Here is a 6,197-nt window from a genome sequence, read left to right on the forward strand (position 1 = left end):
ATGATCTGGCATTATTATTAAATGATGTTTATACATTATGACCCAGTTTGCCCCCGTTGAATGGAGCAGAAACTTAAAACCCACATCGTCAATTAGGGCTCAGTTATTTGTGGCACTCACCAAGGCTTGAGTTTGGAACAACCATATGCAGCTCTTTAGCGCCTCTCTGTGGACCATATAGGAATAACTGCTCCTGCTTTTTAGCATTAAACATTTAAAATGTCTGCTTTTGAGCAATTCACCATAACTGAGGGTAATTTTCATGTGGTGAAATTTGAGTATAGGAAGCATAAGCAATTCAACTTTGAGTTTAGGGATCCCATACGCAAGAAAACTTTCTACAATCCCACTACATTACTAATTTTCTTTAACTATAACTACCAAGTACATCCGAATGCTGTAGGATTTTTTTTCCTTTTGAACGTTCAAACCAAACATGTTTAAGAAATTTCGAGTAAAAGAAATTGGATTAAAGAAATTTAATCCAATTAGATTGAATTCCACTGAACCGTGGGAAAAATTGTAAACAAGTCTGCTTGACTGTGTAGAGTTTTTGTCTTTGCTTCCAACTCCAGAACATGCATGGTAGATAATTCAGACACTCTAAATTGCAATGGCGGGCCGTGTGTTTCAACCCTAGGCCTTCAGTGACGTCATATATATCCCCAAGGAAATTAATATGCTTCATATCACATCGAATTTGATTAATTTTCTTTTCCTGTTGAAAGAAGGAAACGAACTAAAAATACTGCGACACGACGTTATACAGCACCATCATGTTCAAGGTTTTATCGGCTGAACGTTAAAGAAGGAATTAGTAACTAGCTTCGAGTCGTTGTTTTTTTTTTTTTACTGATGTCAAGTGTTTCAATCTTTCTTTTTGTAAGTGGTTTATTACTTAACTTATTGCTAATAGTTTTATGCATCCTTATTACGGCTTGCAAATCCCTGGGGGTTCAGAGTTAGAGAAATTCAAAAAAAGAAATTGAGGCAGGACCTTAACTACACACAAGGGGGCGTACTTGCTGCTCTCATTAAACATGTTAGTGTTTCCATTAGGAATTCTACTTTGTTTATCATGTCGACCACAACTTTTCACCGAATTTTGAAAACAATCTTCTCAAAGGAAATGTAAGTTAGACTTTTGATTCAAACAGTCTTTTTCACAGCTTTTTTTCTTCATGTTTTAATGTATGAATTTCTACCATGCACACAGGCTGTTGAGTTATTTTGAAAGGGAAGTTGGCCTAGGATTTTTTTTTTAACTTAAAATAAATTCGAACAGTATTTTTTTTACTCAAACCGGTTACTTATTTTCTTCTTGCCCGATTAAAAGAACATCCCCCACATTTGAGGAAAATCGTATGAAGCATGTTTTTACACTTTTATTTTCCCAACCAAAACCCTTTGTCCTCCTTTCTCTGTTGTTTATTGACTGATTATTTCCACTATGATCCATTTATTCGAAATGGCATCATCGGACTTCAGCACTGCCCCCTGAGGACAAATGGTAGAAAAGATGGATGGTGGGACTCATGTTTTCATATTTAGGATAAGCAATCATTTTGACTGACACCATTGACTCTAAATGATTTTCCTGGATTTCCGCAATATCCAATCCATAGAGAGTGAATGGATTGTCACAGCCTAGCACGATTGGCTGCTATTCTTCACTGACCAGATGTCTATCCCACGCTGTAGACAGCCTTTAGAGATACAGCCGTGATGACTACATCATAGGTTCACGTGAAGTTTCCAACCACCCGGAGAGCTCTTTCTTGATTGGTGGAGAACTAGTGAGATGCGCCATGCGGTGCGCGCATGTGTGTAACTGCGGATGATGTATATCACTTCAAATCATTTCAGTGTTGTATTCTGTTCGGCATTCCAGCTCTCTGTGGGATGGCAATGGTACTTCATCAGTTCACAGTTGTAACATCACCACTTTGGCATTAAGCATAATGTTCCATCCGCACTGGGACAAGATGGAGGAAAAACACTCAGTGCCTTTTTTTTGTGGGACAAGAACGGCATTTCCCCGCAATTTGACGAGGCTGAATTGCAGCGCATTTCTGCAACAATCGGTTGGGAAAATCGGCATTCTAAATGGTTTTTTGACTTATTGTTTTGTTTTGTTTAACGTGCCCGCAGTAACATTAGCTGCGCAACACATTTTACTCTTGATGAATCTTTAGGCTGACTTTCTTAATATTATTTCCAAATCCCCTTCAAGACTTAAGTGTCAGCTTGTGACTGTGTGTGTGTGTGTGTGTGTGTGGGGGGGGGGGGGGGGGGGGGGTACATTCCAGACCTACTGTGGCTGACAGGAAATGATGTCAAGCCTGCCCAGACTACCGTGACTCATTGTTATGTTCATGCCTCCTTTTCATATTGGCCCACATTTGGAAACATGGTCAATATAGTCAAGACGTTCACTTTTTCTATTAGGGACAACGTTTAAAAAATGACCTCTCCCGTAATGCTTGAGATATGGGTCTCCCATAATGAGTCCATTTTAAATTTCTGGTCAAGAAGTCATTTTTGGTTGCTTCAGTTCGACCCATTGCAATGTGTATCTTGAAATATAATGAAAATAGTCACATCTATCCCCTATTATGTATGTTTTAATCCTTTAGAAATGGTTTCATAGTTAAATGTTGTTTGTATGTATGAGTTAGCTTCACATGGTTACCATTAATCTGAAACGAGTCTGTCCTATTTGATGCGACTATAGATTTATACTGTGAGAAACTAAACAATAAATCCTGCTAAGTTTGGAAAAAAAATAGCTTAATGTGAGCGGTGACCTCTGATGGTCTTGACAATTAATGTAAATAAACACAAAAGTAGTTTACACGATAATGTTTGGGTGAATTAAACTGTGATCTCTCTCCTTGCGTTCATGCAAAGCTTTCAGCTGTTGCAGGTGAAAATTATAAGAAGTTGTGTGTGAATGTGCACATAGACGAATAAGCGGAGAACAAAAAACTGACCTCAGTTATATTAGACTCTTGACTGAGTTATTACTGTAGTCCCTCAAAAACTTGTAATAAACTTTTACCAGGTGGTATTTTGGTTCACTCCCCAGTACGTTTCTTGGGCTTAATTTTGCATATTCATGTACAGATGCTTGAGTGGCAAGTTAAAAGGGTTTTTGAGCGAATGAAAGAAATTGCAGTAATAGTTTCATAAGTGGAACCATATGTAAGATGGCACCTCAAATTACTGGCAATAAATCATGGTTATTGACAAAAAATAGCCATGTAAGTACAATAATGTTTCAGTACCAAAAAAAAAACAGCAAGTATGGACAGTCCATGATAATCATGGATGGTGGAAGCCTCAGGATAAACCAGCTTGAGGTAGCAGAGAACCGAAGAATGTTTGAGTTGCAGGTCTGTCTCAAGATTTGCATTCTTGGGAGGTTATGTTGCTTGAGAGTGCTGTGGGATTCCTGACTCTGCCCTTTGGTAACTAACCTCTGTCATTAAGTGTGTGTTGAGGGAGGAAGTGAGGGAGAGTGTGGGGGTGGTCCTTGCTTCCCCATAATGACCACTACTTGACTTGGGTACCGTGCTTCTTCTTCCAACTTAATATTCCAAGACTAAATATAAAAAAGTAACACATATAAACAGTATTTTCGTTTTTAAATGTGTGTTTTGTGTTCTTTCAATTAAACTTCTAAATTTCTTAGGATTTTCATACAACTAGTCACTGCACAACAGCATCTTTAGCCTTTCCCATTAGGTACCTTACCATACTATAGTATAAAAGTTAGGCAGATGTAGTAGGTATGAAAAACTATATTCTTATTATACATATAATATATATTTTTTTGCACTAGCTATGCCTTATACCAGATTTTTGGCACTATAAGGGACCCCGTATTATAAGGTGCACCACATTGTAAGGCACATAGAATAGAAGCTACAGTAGTGGGTGGTGTTGCATTATGCATCCACTAGATGGAGCTGCGCTAAAGGGAATGTCAACAAAACAACCAGCTAAGTCAAACTTTTCAATCAGAGATCAAGAATAAAGATTAGTGGAAAGCACTAACTATTTTTTTATATCACGCTGTAACCAAAAACCTTAAATATATATTCTTTTAAATTTTTAATGTTTCTGACTTTATTTGATAAAAATCACGCTTTCTTTTACAAAAACTTGTTTTTTGCTCCTTGCCTCCATATAAATTGCTTTAAAATTAGAGCATATTTAGCGAATCAAAATTTCACATAGGGTTGTTATGAAAAATATAATTGTAAAAAATACATAACTGAGTTGCAGAGGCAAAAATGCAACAGTTAACATGTTATTTTAATTTTCATCCCCGAAAAATAAAGAGACTCCGTTCTTTGGGAAATATGTACGTTCCGTGGGCATGGCGTAGCCATTGACAATGATCATAAATCATCCCTTCGTGACAATATCAAAGTAATAACAGGTCTATGGTAAAATGTCCCGTGTGGAGTAAGACTGGCTCAGCATCGTGCTAGGGACCACATTGTCAAGCTTGGATGACCTTCAGTAGAAGTATCCACCCGAAAAATGCCCCACATGTGATTGTGTTTTTTAAGTTGGTGCCAGACTACCAGTGAGGAGGATCAGGGCGGACCATCTGCGGTTTTGTTGAGATGGTTTGCGGTTACCAGATTGCTAGTTTGCCGCTGCCCTTGTGTTTCAGTGAACTACTCCGAGGGCAAAAGGTTCGACGAAATAAAGAATCTTCAGGATTGGAATGACTTGTGGAAGAAGTGCGAGTTTAGGAGCCAAAAAAGAGGAACCTAAAATTATAATGTAGCGATAAATAAACAGCTAGTCAGACAGAACCCAATCCAGACTGGATCTTAGGCTGCGCTGCTACATCTGCTCATTTGCAACCGACTTACGTGGCATAAATATCTGGACAACATGTGAAAATTGTAACTTACTTGGCACATCATATTTTTTAATTGTCAAATTCACATTGTAATGGCATGCGTTTAAAAAAAAAATATATATATATATCTATATATTTGTGTCAGTGTTCATCGCTCAAAGGTGAAAATAAACAGCAGTTAGCAGGAAATATCTTGCTTTTTGCAATTCCCCTTTTTCAGAGTGGTAAAAAAGCCCCCACTGGTGTTTACTCTCTTTTTTGCTGTCCCTCATTTTCAGTTGTGGTAAAAGTCCCAGGTTTTCCAATGCCATTGTGTCTGCCAGTGCTGTGATTCCAATCAATCATGGTTTTGCTCAAGCAGCGCTTTACCGGAAAACACAATTCCTTCTGGCCAAGCTTCAGATTTGGGAGATCTCCACCGGCTCCCCATAAGTCAGCCTTAAACACTCACTTTTTTTTAATTGGACAATCGAACCATTTTGAATCGAGAATTGTCCTTTTTTTTTTTTTTTTTTGTATTTCATTCTTTCACCAGCAGGCACAGGAACAAGACCAAACAGACTTTCGTATGATTGAAAGTATCCTAAAAATAGCTCTTAAAAAGCATGCAGTTTAACTTGTATTTTTCGTTGGCGACTTTAAACAGAGGTTCTGTGGTTTTGGTCACCTCCCCGTCTCCCATTCATCCCTTCCTTCATCTCGTCGTCCCCATAAATCAATATCTGTCTAAATGGGTGGGGTATCTGATTACGTTTTACAAAGCTACTGTGTAATTTGACTAAGTAGTACTTTCACCTAGTTTACTGATGGTAAGCAGCTTTGCTCGTTAAAACGGGGTGTGCAGCTCATCTCTAGCTATAATTGATATAGTGGACTGTAATTGTGTTTTATCACAGGCCTCTTAAGGCTGATTGCGCAGTTATAATAAGCACGCCGTGTTTTACGTCACATCCACTGTATCACACTGCTTTAGTGCGCTGGCTTTATGACAGTCGTGTGGTTGATTCTTCTTATAACTATTGCATACTATAATCGATACTATATAATACGATAAGGCAACACTATATGATACTATAAGGCAACACTTCAAATTGGGTATTGTTATTTGCAGGAGAATCCCCAAAACAACAAATCCACCATCTTATTGACGTCATTTTCTTATGAAGTTAGAGCCCGATTAAGACCAGTGTTTTCATAATCGTATGTTAATAATAAACACATGTCTCTCTCAGGCTTAGTCCAAATTACTCTCAAATGATTTAGAACTGGATAAAAAAAAAAAACATAACTTCTATATTCTCAGTTGTGAGCCATA

This window comes from Hippichthys cyanospilos, chromosome 19 (assembly GCF_059441005.1).
Source record: "Hippichthys cyanospilos isolate Australia breed blue-spotted pipefish chromosome 19, RoL_Hcya_1.0, whole genome shotgun sequence".
NCBI lineage: Eukaryota > Metazoa > Chordata > Actinopteri > Syngnathiformes > Syngnathidae > Hippichthys > Hippichthys cyanospilos.